This window comes from Macaca mulatta, chromosome 13 (assembly GCF_049350105.2).
Source record: "Macaca mulatta isolate MMU2019108-1 chromosome 13, T2T-MMU8v2.0, whole genome shotgun sequence".
NCBI classification, from domain to species: domain Eukaryota; kingdom Metazoa; phylum Chordata; class Mammalia; order Primates; family Cercopithecidae; genus Macaca; species Macaca mulatta.
This window is the reverse complement of record NC_133418.1, coordinates 38945848-38958791: the sequence shown is the minus strand read 5'-3', so window position 1 is coordinate 38958791 and position 12944 is coordinate 38945848. Positions and strand designations below refer to the sequence as shown.

Below are 12944 nucleotides of genomic sequence, written 5' to 3'. Positions count from 1 at the left end.
TGCAGTGAGCTGAGATCTGGCCATTGCACTCCGGCCTGGGCGACAGAGCGAGACTCCGTCTCAAAAAATAAAAACAAAAAACAAAAAACAAAACAAAAAAAAAAGAAGTGCCGTTTGGAGGCTGGGTGAGGTGGCTCACACCTGTAATCCCAGCCCGCTGAGGCGGGCAGATCACTTGAGGTCAGGAGTTTGAGACCAGCCTGGCCAACGTGATGAAACCCTGTCTCTACTAAAAATACAAAAATTACCTGGGCCTAGTGGCACATGCCTGTAATCCCAGCTACTTGGGAGGCTGAGGCAGGAGAATTGCTTGAACCCGGGGAGGTGGAGGTTGCAGTGAGCTGACATCGCGTCACTGCACTCCAGCCTGAGCAACAGAGCAGGACTCCGTCTCAAAAAAAAAAAAAAAAAAAAAAAAAATGCCTTTTGGTGAAGAAGCCCATGTATTATATACAGACAGTGGGTTACCTGTCTCCAGTGGCCGGGGAGGGTCTGTAGGACAGAGGAGCTGAGGGACTCTGCAGCTGAGAAGGGCATGAAAGCCTCAGCAAAACCACACCTGCCAGGGCTCAGAACATGGTCTAAGCAAACTTCTGCTAGGCTTTCAGCTTTTGGTTTCTGAAGAGGCAGCCTGATCTTTGGTGAAAACATGGACAGAAGGACCCAAGTTTCATTCTGGCTCAGCTACTCACTTCCTGCTTAACTTTAGCTTCAGTCTCGCCACTCTTATTTTATGTTTTTGAAACCTAGTATCACTCTGTCACCCAGGCTGGAGTGCAGTGGCACAATCTCTGCTCACTGCAACCTCCACCTCCTGGGTTCAAGCAGTACTCCTGCCTCAGCCTCCTGAGTAGCTGGGATTACAGGTGCCCGCCATCACACCCAGCTAATTTTTGTATTTTTTTTTAGTAGAGATGGGTTTCACCATGTTGGCCAGGCTGGTCTTGAATCTCAAGTGATCCACCCACCTTGGCCTCCCAAAGTGCTAGGATTACAGGTGTGACCCACCATGCCCGGCCAGTCTCTCCACTTTTAAAATGGGGTTAATAATACATATGTCTCAGGATTGTTGTGAGGATGAGAAATGATGTAAATAACATGTATAGGCTGGGCGCAGTGGCTCACACCTGTAATCCCAGCACTTCATGGGACCAGGGTGGAAGGATCACTTGAGCTCAGGAATTCGAGAATAATCTGGCCAATAAAAAAAAAATCCATCACTATGAAAAAATTAAAAAATTAGCTGGGTGTGGTGGTGTGTGCTTTTAGTCTCAGCTACTTGAGTCTTCAAGGTTGAGGCTGCAGTGAGCCGTGATCACATCACTGCACCCTAGCCTGAGCAACAAAGCAAGACCCTGTCTCAAGAAACAAAACATGGATTTAATATATACTTTGCGGCCATAGAAAAATAACGAGATCTTGCCCTTTGCAGAGACATGGATGGAGCTGGGGGCCATCATCCTTAGCAAACTAACACAGGACCAGAAGACCAAATACTGCATGTTCTCACCTGTAAGTGGGTGCTAAGTGATGAGAACACATGGATGTGTAGCAAGAAACAACACGCATTGGGGCCTATCAAAGAGGGGAGGGTGGGAGGAGGGAGAAGATCAGGAAAAATAACTAATGGGTACAAGGCTTAGTATCTGGGTGATGAAATAATCTGTACAACAAACCCCTATGACACAAGTTTACCTATGTAGCAAACATGCATATGTACCCCTGAACTTAAAAGTTAAAAAGATCCATATACTGACTGAGTGAGGTGGCTCACGCCTGTAATCCCAACACTTTGGGAAGCCAAGGCGGGACGAGCTCAGGAGATTGAGACCATTCTGGCCAACGTGGTGAAACCCCATCTCTACTAAAAAAAAAAAAAAAAAAAATTAGCTGGGCGTGGTGGTGGGCACCTGTAGTCCCAGCTACTTAGGAGGCTGAGGCAGGAGGATCGCTTGAACCCAGGAGGCAGAGGCTGCAGTGAGCCAAGATCATGCCACTGCACTCCAGCCTTGGAGACAGAGCGAGACTCCGTCTCAAAATAAACAAAAACAAAACAAAACAAAAAACCCTGTATACTTAGCCTAATACAGAGCTTGACATGTAATAGGAGCCATATGATTGGTACCTAATAATAATAATAACTGTGATTTGGCAAAGCTTGGTTCAGGTCACTTTTGTGCCGCATTTTTAAGGACTCAGTCTTTCCCAATATACACACATACTTACGATGCCTTTAGGCGCTGTAGGTACTGTAATAATTGTTGTTGTTTTTTAAATTTTTTTTTTCAGGGAGCTTTCTGGTAAAAACTGGAAAGCCTGCTAGACGAATTCTGAAAGAGCTGTAACATTAATAATGATTGTTTTGTCTGCCCACCGGGCTTTCCTGTTCCCCTTCTGGTAACACAATCCACTTCCGCCACTATAGATCAGGCATGTGACCTAGGTCTGACTGGGACCAAACACGGCCGTGAAAACCTCTTCACGTTGAGAGAGAGAAGCCAGCCCTCTTTCCAAATCTGAGCTGCAAATGGCCACCTTTCCTGCCATGTGAAAAGAGCAGAAGTGAAGCAAAGACAAAGGAAAAGAGTCTTGGAGACTTTGGGTCCTGCCCCAAAGCCACAGTATTTGCCGTAGTGCCCCTCCCAGTTATGTGAGCTAGAAATGTCCTTTTTGGTTTAAGCTGGTGGGAATATGGCTTCTGATCTTTGTAAAGAAGACTCCAGGCCGGGTGCAGTGGCTCACACCTGTAATCCTAGTGCTTTGGGAGGCCAAGGAGGAAGGATCGCTTGAGCTCAGGAGTTTGAGACCATCTTGGGCAACATGGTGAGACCCCTGTCTCTACAAAAAAATAAAAAGAAAAATATTAGCAGGGGTAGTGATGTGTGCCTGTAGTCCTAATTACTTGGGAGGCTGAGACAAGAGGATTGTTTCAATAGTAATTGAGCCTGGGAGTTCTGGGCTGTAGTGTGCTATGCCATTCTGGTGTCTGAACTTAGTGGCATCAATATGGTGACCTCCCAAGAGTGGGTGATCACCAGATTGCCTAAGCAGGGGTGAACCTGCCCAGGTAGGAAACAGAGCAGGTTAAAACTCTTGTGCTGATCAATAGTGGGATCCTACCTGTGAACAGCCACTTGCAGTACAGCCTGGGCAACACAGTAAGACCCCATCTCTTAAAAAGAGAAGAAGAGGAAGACTCCTGCCCAGTACAGGCACTCATGTCAGGGAGGTCAGGAGATTCATCTGAAGCACAGAGCAGTTAGCAGTAGAACTGTTAATAGAACTTAGACTTGTCTGGTCATCTCTGAATTTACCATAAACTATACCATACATTCCAGTGTTCACTCACAAATAGTAATTGAGTGCTTACTATGTGCCAGGCACCAAACCAGCATCTCACTTTTTCTCTACACCTGCTGAGGGATTCTCCCTCCCCAGCTTCACTCCCAGTCTCTAGGAACCCTTGAGTCAGGGGACATGAGAAACAGCCTTTCTCTACCAGGATAGGGCCCAGCACACTCACTGTCTTCCCAGAATCAATACTCCCAGAACTCTTAAGTGCTAAGGATGCAAGAGGAATCAGTCAGATACCCACCCACCTACCCTCGTACTTACCTGCCTACCTACATTCTGTGGTTCTGCCCAGCATGGAGTAAGCCCTAGCCCTGGCCCAGGGACCCCAGCTAGGCCCCTGCCTGCACACCTCTCTGAGCAACTGTGCACCTGTTGCCCTCATGTCTGCAGTGATCATTTTGGGGGATACTGAAGTTGTTTTCAAAGTGCTTTTGGGCTGGGCACAGTGGCTCATGCCTGTAATCCCAGCACTTTGGGAGGCTGAGGTGGGCAGATCACTCAAGCTTAGGAGTTCGGGATCTGCCTGGGCAACATAGTGAGACCCTGTCTCTGTAAGTAAATGAAAGTACTTTTGATCTAAATTCTCCTGAGTGTTCCCTTTCTTTACTTTGCAAAGCTGGTTGAAGAGAAAGAGAGGTGGCAGGAGCAGAAGGATGTCAGGACAGTAGTTTCCAAATCTGGTCCTCAGAACACCCATGGACCATGATGAAGATCGCCATGTCATCATTGGTGACCAAAAAAAAGAGAGAGAGAGAGAGAAAAACACAACCTGTGGCATGAGCATTTTTTTTTTTTTAAACAGAGTCTTATTCTGTCACCCAGGCTGGAATGCAGTGGCGCAATCTCAGCTCACTGCAACCAGCATGAGCTTTTTCTGTGCAAAACTATTCCATTTAAGGGCCTTCTTTTAAATGGAAGTCAAGTTATTCCTCCTTTCTTGGTGTTAAATTACATTTTCTTGGCTGGGCGTGGTGGCTTACGACTGTGTTCCCAACACTTTGGAAGGCCAAGGCGGGTGGGTCACCTGAGGTCAGGAGTCCAAGACCAGCCTGGCCAACATGATGAAACCCCGTCTCTACTAAAAATACAAAAAATTAGCTGGGCGTGGTGGTGGACACCTGTAATCCCAGCCACTCGGGAGGCTGAGGCATGAGAATCGCTTGAACCTGGGAGGCGGAGGTTGCAATGAGCTGAGATTGCGCCACTGCACTCCAGCCTGGGCAACAAGAGCGAAACTCCATCTCAAAATATATATATGTATGTGTGTGTGTGTGTGTGTGTGTGTGTGTGTGTGTGTGTGTGTGTGTATTCTTTCAAGTCACTTGATTTTGCTGGGCCTCAGTTTCCTCATCTTTAAAATAGGGTGAGATGGGCAGGGTGGTTGGCCTCAAGGATCCCTAAGGGTCTTTCCAACTCCAGTATTCCTATTAGAGGCTGCCTGGGACTATGCCTCTCCCACAGCCTGGGCCGCCTCCCAACTCCCACCCCACTCACCCCAGCACCTGCTCCCCTGTGTCCCCCACCAGCCCTTCTACTTAGCTTCACAAGGTGTGCCCTCCTAAGTGTCCTCTGGGGAGAAGTGCCCCCTCCACCACTCACTCCGGATTCCCAGGAGATACAGTGGATAAAAGGCAAACGTGGGTTTCAGACGTTCTAATGTGGATTGACCCAGCTTCCATGCAGCTGGGAAGTTGGAGGGACAGAAGATGGGAGATGAGGAGCAAAAGCACAACAGGCACCAGGGTAGGGGCTGGGTGGGGAAAGAGCATTGAAAGGGAGGTTCTGGCCGAGTCATAATAGCATAGATTCCTTGGACATCTGAGCTGCTGGGCTCCAAGGCTTCCTTGTCCTGGCTCCTCACATTATAGATGAAGAAATTAAGGCCCACGGAGGGGAGAGGAGTTCGTGAATGGAGGGAAACGGGTAACTACATTTTTCCTCTAGCAGCTCCTCAGCTGAGGGAAAGTCCTGCCTGTGGGAAGGAATCAAGGAAGAGATATTGGGAAACTGAGGCCAGAGCACTGTTAGGACTCACCAGGACAAGGGCCCTGGGTTCCCGTGAGCCTGTGTTCCTGCTCCCCCGCCTACTTTCTGTTCCAGCTCTTTCTCCAATCTCCTTTCCTTTGCCTGTAGACCTCAGCTCTGCTCTCAGGACATCCCAGATAGCAGCCCTGATGCTCAGAACAGACTTTTCTCCCCAGCGCACATCCGCTTTTGCACCTCAAGAAGATCCAGGGATAAAGAAGGTACCAGGCAATCCCAAACACTGCGGCTGGGTCCCAGGGAGAACAACTGAGCCAGCCGTCTCACCTGCGAACCTCCCGTCACCTTCAGCCCTGAGATGCAATGGCAATAATCCATGGCCACTTTGGAAGCCTCCCTGATAACACTGTTGCCTTGCACCTGCGGCACCTGCAGCTGTTGGTGGGGGCTCATTTTTATATTTAATTTTTTGGAGACGAGGTTTCTCTCGCCCAGACTGGAGTGCAATAGTGCAATCATGACTCACTGCAGCCTTAAACTCCTGGGCTCAAGCAATCCTCCCCCCTCAGCTTCTTGAGTAGAGCTGAGACTACAGGGCACACTACCATTCTGGTCATTTTTAAAATTTTTTGTAGAGACAGAATCTCACTATGTTGTTCAGGTGGGTCTCGAACTTCTTGACCTCAAGTAATCCTCCTGCCTTGGCCTCCCAAGGTGTTGGGATTACAGGCATGAGCCACTGCTCCCAGCTGGAGGGTCATTTTTAAAGCGGTGATGTCATGACCAGAGAGAAACCAGCCCCCACAGTTCCCAGATTAGCCTGGGAGATGCCCACCAACTTAGGAAGGCTTCCAGCAAACAGGCCTTGGGCAGGCTGGGTGATCTCCCAGGCCCTAGGCTGTGTCTGCCCTTGATTGCACAGAATGTTCACTGCCTGGGAAGCTGGGAGCTGGGACAGCTGGGTGACCTGGAAATGGAGGGGCTGAGGAGCTCTAGGCTGGCCTGCTCCTCCTTGCCACCCTCTTCCTGATAACAACAGACAAGGCTGGGAGGCTCCTGGGAGCCTGCTGCCTAATTCCCAGGGCCTGGCAGCCAGCCCTGCAGCTGATGCAAGGCCAGGGGTGGGTGAGCTCAGCCTGTCCCCAGCACCCAGAGCCTCTCGCACCTGGCACGGCCTTGAAAATGCATCTATTCATGCCCCCTCTGCCTCAGCCTCTTAGAGTCCAGCTCCATTCCTTCTGAAAGTATAGGGGGGCCACCTAAGGATCTGGAAGGAGGCCTTGCTTGTGGAATGGGGTGGGAATTAGGCAGCAGGTTCCCAGGAGCCTCCTGGCCTTGTCTGTTGCTATCAGGGAGAGGGTGACAAGGAGGAGCAGGGCAGCCTGAAGCTACTTAGCCCCTCCATTTCCAGGTCATTTCTGAGCATCTCTGAGTCAACCCCACACCTCTGCATGGGCAGCCTAAGAGCAGTGTGGGGACTAGAGCCCCACCTCTAGGGACCTCTGTGGTGGAATAGAGGGGCTGGGCTCCCTGCGGGCTCTGCCCCTCAGGGTCTGTCCACACCAGCCCACTTCCTCTTCTGGGAGAGGTCAGACAGCCCCTGGGAAGTCTCCAGACCTTCTCACGCTGTGAGAAGATGGACTTTCCTCCTCTGGTTCTCCCCTTTTACTGGACATCCAGGCCCAATGTAGGAAGGCTGGGGCCTATCACTCTTCAACAGCCCTCAGGTGTCATCAGCTCAGGACTAGGATTCATTCAGCGTCTATTTACTGAGAGCTCTGTAATAAGAATGTGACAAATAATAACTGGACACATATCAAATGCATGCCTCATCTTACAAAGTACTCTTGCAATTAGTGTTTTGAGGGATCCTAGTGACCATGCTGTAAAGTAGGGAGGCCTTAGGTGGAGAAGCTGAGGCCCAGGGATCTGAAGTGGCAGAACCAGGAATCACACCACAGGGTCTTCCCATATCCTCCTGCTACTTTAGTCCTGCCCCATGCACATGCACTGAGCAGGAGGCGGGCTTCCAGCCACATGCTCGACTGTCACAGGACACCAGCAGGGAGGTATTTCCCATGGGACAGGGAGCAGAGAACAGTATTTCCCATGGGCAGTGGTGGATGTAGGAGGCTGGGAGACCAGGACTTGTGGATTTAGGGTAGTGGCATGCCAGAGCCACACCTGTCTGCAAGGGACTGGAGACAGGCTGAGGAGCAGGGAGGGTACGTGGAGCACTGGTGCTGTGCCTCCTTTTACCATAGCTGTTTGCTTAGACAATACTCAGCTGTCCTGCTGAGCTCAGGCTGGCACCAGCGGGATTGGGTCTGTTGCCTGGGGATTGAGGCTGGCTACAGGACCTGCTCCTCCAGTTCTGGCCAAGGACCAGTGGCCTTGGCCATTACTGGCCTCCTCGCTGATGCCAGGGTTGAACAAGGCCTTTCCAGTCTGCCCATTGTATCTGGGGCCTGCCCTTTCTCCTCAACCCCGTCTGACCGTCTCTGGGGGCCCCTGCACCCACCTTCATGACTCCTGGCCAACCGTCCCAGCAGCTCTTGCAGCATATGCAACTTCTGCTGCTGGTGAGCTCAGGCAGCTGGACTCATGGGCAGGCAAGAACACGGTGCCCTGCACTGGAGGGCAGGCACAGGCTGTGCCAACTGCACCCACCTCTCCCAGACGTAGGCCTGGCAGGGAGGCCTGTGATGTAGGCAAGGACTCTCTGGAAAGAGTGATGAGGAGGCCCAGCCTGCTGAGCACTCCAAACCCTTCTACTCTCCTGTCCTTTCACTGAGAGGAGATCTAAAGAATAAAGTTTGGTTGGGTGCCATGGCTCATGCTTGTAATCCCAGCACTTTAGGAGGCCAAGGCGGGCGGATCACCTGAGGTTGGGAGTTCAAGGCCAGCCTCATCAACATGGAGAAACCCCGTCTCTACTAAAAATACAAAATTAACCAGGCATGGTGGCACTTGCCTGTAATCCCAGCTACTCAAGAGGCTGAGGCAGGAGAATCACTTGAACCCAGGAGGCGGAGGTTGCAGTGAGCCGAGATCACGCCATTGCCCGCCAGCCTAGGCAACAAGAGCGAAACTCCACCTCAAAAAAAAAAAAAAGGAATAAAGTTTAACTCCTGACTCTGCCCCAACCCGGAACCAATTCCTAGAACCACCTGAATCACTTTTTTCTTTTTCTTTTTTTTTTTTTTTGAGACAGAGTTTCACTCTGTGCCCAAGCTGGAGTGCAGTGGCATGATCTCAGCTCACTACAGCCTCTGCCTCCCGAGTTCAAGCGATTCTCATGCCTCAGCCTCCCAAGTAGCTGGGATTATAGGCACCCACCACCACGCTAATTTTTGTATTTTTAGTAGAGACTGGGTTTCACCCTGTTGGCCAGGCTGGTCTAGAACTCCTGACCTCAGGTCATTGGCCCGCCTCGGCCACCCAAAATGCTGGGATTATAGGCATGAGCCACCACACCCGGCTCATTTGAATCACTTTTTTTTTTCTTTTTTTTTTTTTTGAGATGGAGTTTCGCTCTAATTGCCCACGCTGGAGTGCAATGGCGCGATCTTGGCTCACCACAACCTCTGCCTCCCGAGTTAAAGCAATTCTTCTGCCTCAGCCTCCTGAGTAGCTGGGATTACGGGCATGCACCACCATGCCCAGCAATTTTATATTTTTAGTAGAGACAAGGTTTCTCCATGTTGGTTAGGCTGGTCTCAAACTCCCAGCCTCAGGTGATCTGCCAGCCTCGGCCTCCCAAAGTGCTGGGATTACAGGCATGAGCCACCGTGTCTGACTGAATCACTTTTAAGTTTGAATTCTCTTTATTTGTTACTAGACATTACATTTACATGGTATTACATTTAAAAAGTGCAAAAGAGTATAATACACAAAAAATCAATTCTCCCCCCATGCACCTGTGGCTCAGCTGCCCCGTTCTCCACCCTCCAGGGGCAAGCAGTGCTACCAGTCTTTTGTATATCTTTCCAAAGATAAGGCTCCATTAACCACTGAATTTTTTTATTATCTGAACTCACACGGCAAGGTCACAACTCACTTAACTCTTATGCTTGGGATGAGGAAGGACAAACTCCTCTGCTTTGAACATTCCTTGAGAACCAAAAGGAAATGACCAGAGACAGGCTCTTCCCATCACAGGCCCCCGCTCCAGTGCTCTCTCCTCTCATATCCCTCCACCTGTTACCCCACTGGACTCCCAAGGCAGAAGTGAAGAACAGATGGTATTGGCCTCCTTTTTTCTTAGGAAAACTGAGGATCCAAGAATTAGGGAGACCCAAGGTCACAGCTAACAGGGGCACCCTCAGTTTTTCATATCATCACCCCACTTCCCTATTATCTTCTCTTCCCTTTGTACATGAGCTTGAGTTCTTAAATATCTCACCAAAACTTGTCTATGGAGATCTCAAGGACACGGTCAAGGACTTTTCTTCTTGGATCATCTCTTGTGAGCTGGACTCTGAGCTGGGCCCCAGAGCAGCCTCTTAGCAGTGGCTGAGGACGCTGGCTGAATGCAGTGAGAGAGGGAGGGGGTCTGCTGTTCTTCCAGGGGCACCCCGAGGCCCTGCGGTTTCTCCCAGGACACACACACATCCCTGGCCACCAAACCCACTGGCCCACGGACCCTGTGCCTCATGAGTTCCTTTTTGCGCAGCTGGCTCTGTTAATGCCCCTGCTCAGAAGACCAAGGCTGTGGGTTGGCTCCCTGGGGGTGGGGCCTCCCATGGTGAGACATTCTGTTCCTTGGCCATGAACTGAACAGAGGGTTGCACATTATAACAGGATGACAAAAAGAGACTGTCCCTGCATGAAATGGAAAATGCACAGTTCTCTAGCAGAAAGGGTGACTCCTCCTGTGATCCCCTCCTCCTCCCAGTTCCTTCTCACCCCACCTCTACGATCTGTGGGGTTTTTCTGAGATGAGCCCTCATCTGTTATATCTTCACATTCTGTCTTTGACATAAAAGCTAACTTCAATAAAGCAGGGCTTGGCTGGGCGTAGTGGCTCACGCCTGTAATCCCAGCAATTTGGGTGACCAGGGAAGGTGGATCACCTGAGGTCAGGAGTTCAAGACCAGTCTGGCCAACAAGGTGAAACCCCATCTCTACTAAAAATACGATAACAAAAAAGATTAGCCGGGCATGGTGGTACATGCCTGTAATCCCAGCTACTTGGGAGGCTGAAGCAGGAGAAATGCTTGAACCTGGGAAGCAGAGGTTGCAATGAGCTGAGATCGCACCACTGCACTCCAGCCTGGGCAACAGCCAGACTCCGTCACAAAAAATAAATAAATAAAAATAAAGTAAAGCAGGTCTCTCTCTAAACATCACAGAGTGCCTAGAAGAATCAGGTTCTCAGGAAACAGGATAATAAGCAGGCTTCAGAGGGTATGAGCTGTGGCTGATTAGTAGTGCAACAGGGACAAGAGGAGAGTTTTATCTATTTCAGAGAACAGAAAGTAGCTGCCATGGCTGTTTTGTGAAACCAGGCTCAGTTCTAGGGTGGGTTTGAGGACATCACTGCAGTGAGAGACCCTGAGACGGGACCCATGAGCCAGAGGGGCTCTGACTTGAGAGGATCAGAAGGCCAGGCTGCTGGAGGGAGAAGAACAGGTCAAGTCACAGGGCTGGAATCAGAGAGGGGATTCCTGAGGATGGAGAAGGGTGAGGGGATGGCGAATCTATGGTGTGACAGGCCATGGGTCACAGAGAAGGGATCTGGAGGCTCCATTTGGGTGTTTCTACCACCTGAAAATTTGTGTGCTCACCAAAGAACTCGTCTGTTCTAACACCTGGGACCCCTTCCTGCTTCCTCATTCTGCCCAAGGTGTCACTGTACTGAAGGGCCAGGGTCTCACCTGACACTCATCAGGCTCCTGAGAGACCAAAGCTCTATTGTGGCTGTCAGGCCCCACCTGCCTACCTGGAATTTCATCCATGGTCTCCTGACAAGTGCTGCTCCCCACGGCACCCTCATCGCCTCTTCCCTCCTGATTTCCGCTGCGGTGTCTGTGTGAGGCGGAAGAGGATGACTGCTGCATTACATTGGATGGATTGGCTGTTCAACCATTGGCCACTAAAAATGGCAGCCTCTGTCAAGTGCGGTGGCTCACGCCTGTAATCCCAGCACTTTGGTACACTGAGGCAGGAAGATCGCTTGAGCCCAAGAGTTTGAAACCAGCCTGAGCAACATAGATACCCCATCTCAACAACAAAATTTTTTAAAAATATTAATGGCTGGAAGTGGTGGCTGACTCCTATAATCCCAGTGCTTTGGAAGGCCAAGGAAGGCAGATCACTTGATCTCAGGAGTTCAAGACAAGCCTGGGAAACATAGCAAGACCCTACTTCATTTAAAAAAAAAGTAAAAGTAAATTTTAAAAAACATAATCAGCTGTGCTGGTGTGTGCCTGTAATCCCAGCTACTCAGGAGGCTGAGGCAGAAGAATCACTTGAACCTGGGAAGTGGAGGCTGCAGTGAGTCATGATCATGCCACTGCACTCCAGCCTGGGCAACAGAGTGAGATCGTCTCTCAAAAAAAAAAAAAAAAAAAAAAGGCAGCCTTTCTTTAATATAGCCGTAATGACACCAGGCCTCCAGGGTAACTATTGACAAAGAGCTAGCAGAATCACCCACCTATAGCATGAATTCAGTCTATGAACAACACTAATAACAGAAACACAAGGGTTCACATTCTACTTTTTTAGAGACAGATTCTTGCTTTGTAGCCCAGGTTGGCCTTGAGCTCCCAGGCTCCAGTGACCCTCCAGCCTAAGCCTCCCGAGTAGCTGGGATTACAGGTGTGCTCCACCACACCCGGCTGGGATCATGTTTATTAAACACATCCTTACTTGGCCTCTAAGACACCACCCTTTCTGGGATCTTCTTTAACATCACTGGCCCCTCCTTCCCCATTTATATTTCTGGTTTCTCTTCATTTTCCTGATGTCAAAATACTGCAGGGCCCCAGGAGTCAGTCCTTCTCTTCTCTGTCCTTGTTCACACTCCGGGTGACCTCATCCAGGCTCATAGCTTTTTTTTTTTTTTTTTTTGAGACGGAGTCTCGCTGTGTCTCCCAGGCTGGAGTGCAGTGGCGTGATCTCGGCTCACTGCAAGCTCCGCCTCCCGGGTTCACGCCATTCTCCCGCCTCAGCCTCCCAAGTAGCTGAGACTACAGGCGCCCGCCACCACGCCCGGCTAGTTTTTTGTATTTTTAGTAGAGACGGGGTTTCACCATGTTAGCCAGGATAGTCTCGATCTCCTGACCTCGTGATCCACCCGCCTCGGCCTCCCAAAGTGCTGGGATTACAGGCTTGAGCCACCGCGCCCGGCCCAGGCTCATAGCTTTAAGATCAATCTCTCTATGCTGACTTCTCCCAAATTTGTATCTCCAGCCCTGACCTGTTGGCTGAACTCCGGGTTTGAATATCCAACTGCCTAATCAACACCGTGACCTGGGTGTCTAATAGACACAGCTGGCAAAATATCCAAAATTAAAGTTTTATTTGTACCCCAGACCTGCTCCTTCTGCAGCCTTACCTAGCTCAGTAAACAATACCTTCATCTTCTCCATGCTCATACCAAA

At 50.1% G+C, this 12944-nt stretch overlaps 1 non-coding gene across 1 annotated transcript; it reads right to left on the bottom strand.

The window, feature by feature from the left end:
• Positions 1 to 2288: 2288 nt before the first annotated feature.
• On the bottom strand, positions 2289 to 2350 carry LOC114672001 (U7 small nuclear RNA). The gene has a single exon (XR_003722204.1). It is a non-coding gene; the product is annotated as a U7 small nuclear RNA (small nuclear RNA).
• Between the last annotated feature and the right edge of the window lie 10594 nt (positions 2351 to 12944).